The sequence below is a fragment of the Capra hircus genome, chromosome 28, assembly GCF_001704415.2.
Source record: "Capra hircus breed San Clemente chromosome 28, ASM170441v1, whole genome shotgun sequence".
NCBI classification, from domain to species: Eukaryota; Metazoa; Chordata; class Mammalia; order Artiodactyla; family Bovidae; genus Capra; species Capra hircus.
The window spans coordinates 33,933,239-33,943,034 of record NC_030835.1 but is presented as its reverse complement, the minus strand read 5'-3'; positions in this window follow the sequence as shown (position 1 = coordinate 33,943,034).

The following is a 9,796-nucleotide window of genomic DNA, read 5'->3' as shown; positions in this document are numbered from 1 at the left end:
ATCTCTATGGAAAGTGTCTAAGCCCTTTACTAAGTGTTTTCCTTTAATTGAGATTACCTTACTAAATGCCCATGTAGACTTTCTGCAACCTCACTACACTTATTTGTAATTTCCTGCTCTGGATATTATATGAAGAGCTTTCCACCAATGTATGCTTGAATTCATCTGAACTTTTCCTCTGTGCTACAAAAAGAAAAACATACATCTTATTACTCCATCTCATGGAGGTGGGGCTCATATTATCTTTGAAGGACATTCCCTGCTAGGAAAAAAATAGTGCAAGGACATGAGAATGAACCATATGATTCTTTGAAATAGCAGGTACAGAAAAAAGATTAAAAGGCTTTCAAAAATGCCTTTGATGTCTACTAACAGCCTAGAAACTTGAGGACAGCACCCTTCCTAACAACCCTATTAAACTGTTATTGACCAAAATAGTAGCTTTTTTTGAAGGTCTTTTACATTTATTTGGGGTTTTTGGACTACATGTCAACTTTTACAACTTTTATTCTCCCAAGAGTGCTTTTAGAAGCTGATTACTGACTAGAGTTAATTTAATAATGGATACATGTTCCAGTTGATCCTGTCATTTGTCATGCTGCCAGCAAAGCAGTGCATTATTTCAAGTCCAGGAAATAAAAGAACAGATAAAGTATGATTAAATTGGCTGTTAAGAAATTTGGCTAAAACCTGGGAACGTATGCCTTTATTTTTTCTCTATTAAGTATCAAAGGACACAGAAAATAACAAACTTATTGCCTTGAATGAGAATTGCATGAAAAGATGTAACTTTAAGAAATTATTTAACCTTTAATTAATATTGAGGAATAATACTTATGTTCTGCCTATTTGCATTTCTTTTTCTTGGGGATGGTCTTGATCCCTGTCTCCTGTACAGTGTCATGAACCTCCATCCATAGTTCATCAAGCACTCTGTCTATCATATCTAGTCCCTTAAATCTATTTCTCACTTCCACTGTGTAATCAAGGGATATGATTTAGGCCATACCTGATTGGTCTAGTGGTTTTCCCCACTTTCTTCCATTGAAGTCTGAATTTGGCAATAAGGAGTTCATGATTTGAGCCACAGTCAGTGCCCAGTCTTGTTTTTGCTGACTGTATAGAGCTTCTCCATCTTTGGCTACAAAGAATATAATTAATCTGATTTAGGTGTTGGCCATCTGGTGAGGTCCATGTGTAGAGTCTTCTCTTGTGTTGTTGGAAGAGAGTGTTTGTTATGACCAGTACGTTCACTTGGCAAAACTCTATTAACCTTTGCGCTACATATTTCTGTACCCCAAGGCCAAATTTGCCTGTTACTCCAGGCGTTTCTTGATTTCTTACTTTTGAATTTCAGTCCCCTATAATGAAAAGGACATCTTTTGGGAGTGTTAGTTCTAAAAGGTCTTGTATGTTTTCATAGAAGCATTCAACTTAAGCTTCTTCAGCATTACTGGCTGGAGCATAGACTTGGATTACCGTGATATTGCATGGCTTACAAATAGCTATGAAAAGAAGAGAAGCAAAGAGCAAAGGAGAAAAGGAAAGATGTAAGCATCTGGAACAGAATTCCAGGGAATAGCAAGGAGAGATAAGAAAACCTTCCTCAGCGATCAAAGCAAAGAAATAGAGGAACACAATAGAATAAGAAAAACTAGAGATCTCTTCAAGAAAATTAGAGATACCAAGGAAACATTTCATGCAAAGATGGGCTCAATAAAGGATAGAAATGGTATGGACCTAACAGAAGCAGAGTATATTAAGAAGAGGTGGCTAGAATACACAGAAGAACTGTATAAAAAAGATCTTCATGATCCAGATAATCATGATGGTATGATCACTCACCTAGAGCCAGACATCCTGGAATATGAAGTCAAGTGGGCCTTAGAAAGCATCACCACAAACAAACCTAGTGGAGGTGACAGAATTCCAGTTCAGTTCAGTTCAGTTCAGTTCAGTCACTCAGTCATATCCGACTCTTTGCGACCCCATGAATAGCAGCACACCAGGCCTCCCTGTCCATCACCAACTCCCGGAGTTCACTCAGACTCACTTCCATCGAGTCAGTGCTGCCATCCAGCCATCTCATCCTCTGTCGTCCCCTTTTCCTCCTGCCCTCAATCCCTCCCAGCATTAGAGTCTTTTCCAATGAGTCAACTCTTCGCATGAGGTGGCCAAAGTACTGGAGTTTCAGCTTTAGCATCATTCCTTCCAAAGAAATCCTGGGGTTGATCTCCTTCAGCAAATCCTAAAAGATGATGCTGTAAAAGTGCTCCACTCAATATGTCAGCAAATTTGGAAAACTCAGCAGTAGCCACAGACTGTAAAAGGTTAGTTTTCAATCCAATCCCAAAGAAAAGCAATGCCAAAGAATGCTCAAACTACTGCACAGTTGCACTAATCTCACACACTAGTAAAGTAATACTCAAAATTCTCAAAGCCAGGCTTTATCAGTACTTGAACCATGAACTTCCAGACCTTCAGCTGGTTTTAGAAAAGGCAGAGGAACCAGAGATCAAATTGGCAACATCAGCTTGATCATCAAAAAAGCAAGAGAGTTCCAGAAAAACATCTATTTCTGCTTTATTGACTATGCCAACGCCTTTGACTGCATGGATCACAATAAACTGTGTAAAATTCTGAAAAAGATGGGAATACCAGACCACCTGATGTGCCTCTTGAGAAACCTGTATGCAGATCAGGAAGCAACAGTTAGACCTGGACATGGACTTACAGACTGGTTCCAAATAAGAAAAGGAGTACACCAAAGCTGTATGCTGTCACTCTGCTTATTTAACTTACATGCAGAGTACATCATGAGAAACGCTGTGATGGAAGAAGCACAAGCTAGAATCAAGATTGCCGGGAGAAATGGCAATAACCTCAGATATGCAGATGACACCACCCTTATGGCAGGAAGTGAAGAAGAATTAAAGAGCCTCTTGGTGAAAGTGAAAGAGGAGAGTGAAAATTTGGCTTAAAGCTCAACATTCAAAAAATGAAGATCATGGCATCTGGTCCCATCACTTCATGGCAAGTATATGGGGAAACAATGGAAACAGTGGCTGGCTTTATTTTTGGGGGCTCCAAAATCACTGCAGATGGTGACTGAAGCCTTGAAATTAATAGATGCCTACTCCTTGGGAGGAAAGTTATGACCAACTTAGACAGCTTATTAAAAAGCAGAGACATTACTTTGCCAACAAAGGTCCATCTAGTTAAGGCTATCGTTTTTCCAGTAGTCATGTATGGATGTGAGAGTTGGACTGTGAAGGCTGAGCACTGAAGAATTGATGCTTTTGAACTGTGGTGTTGGAGAAGACTCTTGAGAGTCCCTTGGACTGCAAGGAGATCCAACCAGTCCATCCTAAAGGAGATCAGTCCTGGGTGTTCACTGGAAGGACTGATGTTGAAGCTAAACTCCAATTCTTTGGCCACCTGATACAAAGAGCTGACTCATTTGCAAAGAACCTGATGCTGGGAAAGATTGAGGTCAGGAGGAAAAGGCGACAACAGAGGATGAGATGGTTGGATGGCATCACCAACTCAGTAGACATGGGTTTGGGTAAACTCTGGGGGTTGGTGATGGACAGGGAGGATTCGCATGCTGCAGTCCTTGGGGTCACAAAGAGTCGGACACGAAGAAGCGACTGAACTGAACTGAACCTATCACTGCAAAATTTACTTTCACTTTGATCTAAGCCATTGCCCCCAAACACTTGCAATCATTATAATAAAAATTGTGTTAGGAAAATATATAGTGAATGGAAAATGGTGGACTCAGATAAAAAATGCACTTAAGACAGCAAGAAGCACTAGGTATATTATAGGGGAAAAATAACAACAGGAAATCTTCAGGTGACACAGATGAGAAAACCAGAGCAATCAGAGGTGAATTGACATTGTCATAGAGGCCTTTAGAAGAGGTAGAAAAGATCTGATCAGTTAAGTTCAGTCACCCAGTCATGCACGACTCTTTGTAAACCCATAGACTGCAGAATGCCAGACCTCCCTGTCACATCACCAACTCCTGGAGTTTACTCAAACTCATGTCCATTGAGTCAGTGTTGCCATCCAACCATTTCATCCTCTATCGTCCCATTCTCCTCTTGTCTTCAATCTTTCCTGGCATCAGGGTCTTTTCAAATGAGTCAGTTCTTTGCATCAGGTGGCCAAAGTATTGGGGTTTCAGCTTCAGCATCAGTCCTTTCAATGAATATTCAGGACTGATCTCCTTTAGGATGGACTGGTTGGATCTCCTTGCAGTCTAAGGAACTCTCAAGAGTCTTCTCCAACACCATAGTTCAAAAGCATCAATTCTTCAGTGCTCAGCTTTCTTTATAGTCCAGCTTTCACATCCATACAGGACTATTGGAAAAACCATAGCCTTGACTAGACAGACCTTTGTTTGCAAAGTAATGTCTCTGCTTTTTAATATGGTATCTAGGTTGCTCATAACTTTCCTGCCAAGGAGTAAGAGTCTTTGAATTTCATGGCTGTAGTCACCATCTGCAGTGATTTTGGAGCCCCAAAATGCAACGTCAGCCACTGCTTCCCCATCTATTTGCCATGAAGTGATGGGACTGAATGCCATGATCTTAGTTTTCTGAATTTTGAGCTTTAAGCCAACACTTAAGCCAACATGTTTTCACTCTCCTCTTTCACTTTCATCAAGAGGCTCTTTAGTTCTGCCATAAGGGTGGTGTCAACTGCATATCCACTCCTGGAAATCTTGATTCCAGCTTGTGCTTCTTCCAGCCCAGTATTTCTCACTGTGTATTCTGCATATAAGTTAAATAAACAGGATAACAACACACAGCCTTGATGTACTCCTTTCCCTATTTGAAACCAGTCTGTTGTTCCATGTCCAGTTTTAACTGTTGCTTCCTGAACTGCATACAGATTTCTCAAGAGGTAGGTCAAATGGTCTGGTATTCCCATCTCTTTCAGAATTTTACACAGTTTGTGGTGATCCACACAGTCAAAATCTTTGGCATAGTCAATAAAGCAGAAATAGGCATTTTTCTGGAATTCTCTTGCTTTTTTGATAATCCACTGGATGTTCTCAATTTGATCTCTGGTTCCTCTGCCTTTTCTAAAACCAGCTTGATCATTTGGAAGTTCATGGTTCATGCACAGTCAAAGACTTGCTTGAAGAATTTTGACCATTACTTTGCTAGTATGTGAGATGAGTACAATTTTGTGGTAGTTTGAACATTCTTTGGCACTGTCTTTCTTTGGGATTGGAATGAAAACTGACCTTTGAGTTTAGTAGCTAGGAAAGAAGAAAAGGCCTAGGTACTTGTTAGGCAGAAATTGTTCCTGTGACCACATGTCAATAAGGGATAGAGTGACAGTTGTTCCCTCAGTCAAATGATAACACCACTTAATCCAGGAAGTTAATAAGCTGTCTGGGTACTTGATGTGAAATATGTTTCCTGTGAATTGTGGTTTTACATTGACTCAATACATTTAGGCTAACCAGACATCAAGATTCTACAAAATTAAAGTGAGAACTTTGGTGTGTTTGCTGTAAGCAGACACAAAACCTGTTGAAGGACTTAACAAAGGCCAGGTCTTAGGATATTCAGTTCAGTTCAGTTCAGTCACTCAGTCATGTCTGACTCTTTGCGACCCCATGAATCGCACCATGCCAGGCCTCACTATCCATCACCAACTCCCAGAGTTCATTCAGATTCATGTTCATCGAGTTAGTGATGCCATCCAGCCATCTCACCCTCTGTCGTTCCCTTCTCTCCTGCCCCCAATCCTTCCCAGCATCAGAGTCTTTTCCAGTGAGTCAACTCTTCGCATGAGGTGGCCAAAGTACTGGAGTTTCAGCTTTAGCATCATTCCTTCCAAAGAAATCCCAGGGCTGATCTCCTTCAGAATGGACTGGTTGGATCTCCTTGCAGTCCAAAGGACTCTCAAGAGTCTTCTCCAACACCACAGTTCAAAAGCATCAATTCTTTGGCACTCAGCTTTCCTCACAGTCCAACTCTCACATCCATACATGACCACAGGAAAAACCATAGCCTTGATTAGATGGACCTTTGTTGGCAAAGTAATGTCTCTGCTCTTGAATATGCTATCTAGGTTGGTCATAACTTTTCTTCCAAGGAGTAAGCGTCTTTTAATTTCATGGCTGCAATCACCATCTGCAGGGATTTTGGAGCCCAGAAAAATAAAGTCCGACACTGTTTCCACTGTTTCCCCATCTATTTGCCATGAAGTGATGGGACTGGATGCCATGATCTTTGTTTTCTGAATGTTGAGCTTTAAGCCAACTTTTACACTCTCCTCTTTCACTTTCATCAAGAGGCTTTTTAGTTTCTCTTCACTGTCTGCCATGAGGGTGGTGTCATCTGCATATCTGAGGTTATTGATATTTCTCCCAGTAATCTTAATTCCAGCTTGTGCTTCTTCCTACCCAGCGTTTCTCATGGTGTACTCTGCATAGAAGTTAAATAAGCAGTGTGACAATATACAGCCTTGACATACTCATTTTTTATTTGGAACCAGTCTGTTGTTCCATGGCCAGTAGTATCAGTAAGAGCAAAAAAGAGGCCTGGTAAGAAACAAAAGGAATGTCTGGGGGATGAAAATTTCACAGGGACTTTGAAAATCTTCAACATAATGTGCATGCACAGAAATGTGTGTGTGCCCTGGGGGAGCCATAGAAGGCCCCAGTCTTTTACATCTGCCTGACCCAGAGGCTACACAGAAGCAGGAAGAGAAGCCTAAAGTAGAGGAGTGAACTGCCAGAGCACAGAGTATATGAGCCAAAACATACATGGAGTCCCTCTCCATAGAATGAGAAATTTATTGGAGCAAGCTCTTTTGGGAAATCTTTTTACATAATTGAAATTAACATGATATCAATATGAAATAGTCTATAACATAAAGTTTTAATTATAAATCTCAAGTACATTACTAAAAACAGAAGTCCAAAAATGTCAGTAGAAGAAACACAGAAAATTAAAATGGTAAATGAGAAAATATTTACTTAACTCATATTAAGTCAGTAATGGAAGAAGAGGAACAATAACAGCAAATGTTTATATATGATATACAGTAAATGTGTTTAGACGATATATAGTAAGTGTTTACCGTAAATGATATGTAGTAAACAAATAGCAGAATGGCAAATGTAAATCCTGTACTATAAGTAATTACATTAAAGTAAATGAAGCAAGCATTCCATATAAAAAGCAGAGATTGAAAGAATGGAGAAATTTTAGATATGCCATCTGTAAGAGACATACTTTAGATTTAAATATAAAAGTAAATTAAAAGTAAAATGAAAGAAAAAAATGCCATATATTCCATGGAAACTCTAACCAAAAGAGAGTTGGAATATCTCAAAGTAAATGGGATAAAATAAAATATTTATGGTCAAAATAAATGGAAAGACATTCAGTAGCCATGGATAGGAATAACAGTATCATTATCATGCTGTTACTCCTTTAATTGGTCTATAGATTCTACACAATTCTTATCAAATACTACAAGCAATTCAGAATAAACTTGAAAATGAAGAATAATTTTGGAAGACTTAAATATCCTGACAGCAAAACTTACTAAAATGCAACAGTAATCCGTAATCAAGATAGTATATTGATAAAGACAGGATGGAAGTATAGATTAATAAAATAATATGGAACAATTGATTTTTATTAAAATGTTCCAAGACTATATAATGAGAAAAAAGTCTTTTCAACAAATGATGCTGAGAAAACTCAATTTCTGTATAAAAATAATGAAGCTGGATTCCTTTCTCACAACACATATGAAAATTAACTCAAATAAAAACTAAGTGTGAGACATAAAACTTTAAGAGTATACATAGGAATGCTGAAATATTGAATTCTTAGAATATGTTCTGTTGTCACAACAGAATTAAATTAGAAATCAGTAACAATAATATATCTGGAAAATATCAAACATTAGAAAATTAAACAACATAAACTTTAGAAACCCACAAATGAGACAATCTCATTATTATAAAATATTTAATATGAATGTTTAAGAAAAAAATACATCAAAAATTGTGTAAAATATAAAAATTAGTGTTTTATAAAAAATTATAGCTTTATATGTGTATAATTTTAAGATGAAGAAAATTTCAATTAATGAAGCTTGAAATCATTCTACCAGAAGAAGTTTGAAAAAGAATTGAAAATTAAAGTAAAAGGGATTAAATGCAGAAAAGTTAAAAAAAATAGGAAAACAATGGAATTGAAAGCAGATAAATAACAAACACAATTAACAAAGTCAAAAGCTGAGTTTTTTTAAAGTGTTAATAAAGTTGATAACCTGTAGTGAGCCTCAACCATAAAGGGCTCAAACAGAAATTATTAGTAGTAATGGCTAGGGAGTGAACACCCACGAACTACAGCTTCCGATGCTGTTCTCTCTTCTTGACATCATCTATCTTAATAGACCTTTCCTGTTCTCTGATGAACAGCTGTGGAAAAGACCCTGACGCTGGGAAAGATTGAAGGCGGAAGGAGAAGAAGGTGACAGAGGATGAGATGGTTGGATGGCATCACTGATTCAATGGACATGAGCTCCAGAAGATGGTGATGGGCAGGAGGCTTTGTGTGCTGCAGTCCACGGGGTCTGAAAGAGCCAGACATGACTTGGCAGCTGAATGACAACTCACCTGCCACTTGCTGCATGCTGCTAACTGTGTTGCTCGTGCTCTACTGTAAAATAGGATTTTAGCAAGGATTTTGTTAAGTTTCAGCTACTAGAGCTTGATGACTTCAGTAGGTGAAAATAATCATGACTTCTTTTTCTTGGTTTTTCTGTTGGCAAGGGAGCCTGACAAGTTGTGCTTGATTTGTTGACTCATTGACAGGATGAGGCAAGTGAAAGAAAAGGGAAAACTCATTTCCTGCTTAACCACAGAATGAATCAGGTAAGAAATGACATGTAGAATAGATTGGACAAGGTAAGATAATAGAAGTCTTACAGTTCAAAAATAGTTATTTATGATTTTATTTTAATTGTGTGTGTGTATGTATGTTTACTTTCACACTAATAATGTAAATGAGCCAGGGGTGAGTAAATTCAGAACAACTATGATAGCTCTAGAATAAAAACAAAACAAACCAAACCCCAAACTCCTAGCACTATACATACTGATCTAGTGTCTTCTACCCTTTAAAACAAATGACCTTTAAAAATGGTTTGGTTATTAACAAAACTAAGTGTTAGTTCATTGAAAAGGTAAGCAAAATTGACAAAACTTCAGCTAGGCTAACCAAGGGAAAAAAGAGTGGATCCTAATGAACAAAATTATAAGTGAAAGAGGAGATATTTCAACTGTTAGCACAGAAATATGAAAGATCTTAAGAATTTACTGTGACTAACTATATGCCAATAAATTGAACAACCTAGAAGAAATAGGAAAATTATTAAAACAGATGACCAACCAAGCCTATACCAGGAACAAGTAGAAAAGTTGAACAGACCAATTATTAGTAAGGAGATTGAATCAGTAATCAAAAAACTACCACCATCTCAGGACCAGATAGCTTCACTAAAAAGTTTACCAAATATTTAAAGAAAAATCTATGACAATTCTTCTCAAGATTTTCCAAAATATAAAAGTTATGGACCATTCCTAAATTTATTTTATGAGGCCAGAATTACTGTGGTACTAAAGCCATAAAAGGAGAGTACAAGAAAAGAAAACTACAGGCCAGTATCCCTGATGACTATAGGTGCAAAAATACTCAATAAAATACAAGTAAACTGAATTTAGTAGCACATTAAAAGAATCATTTAT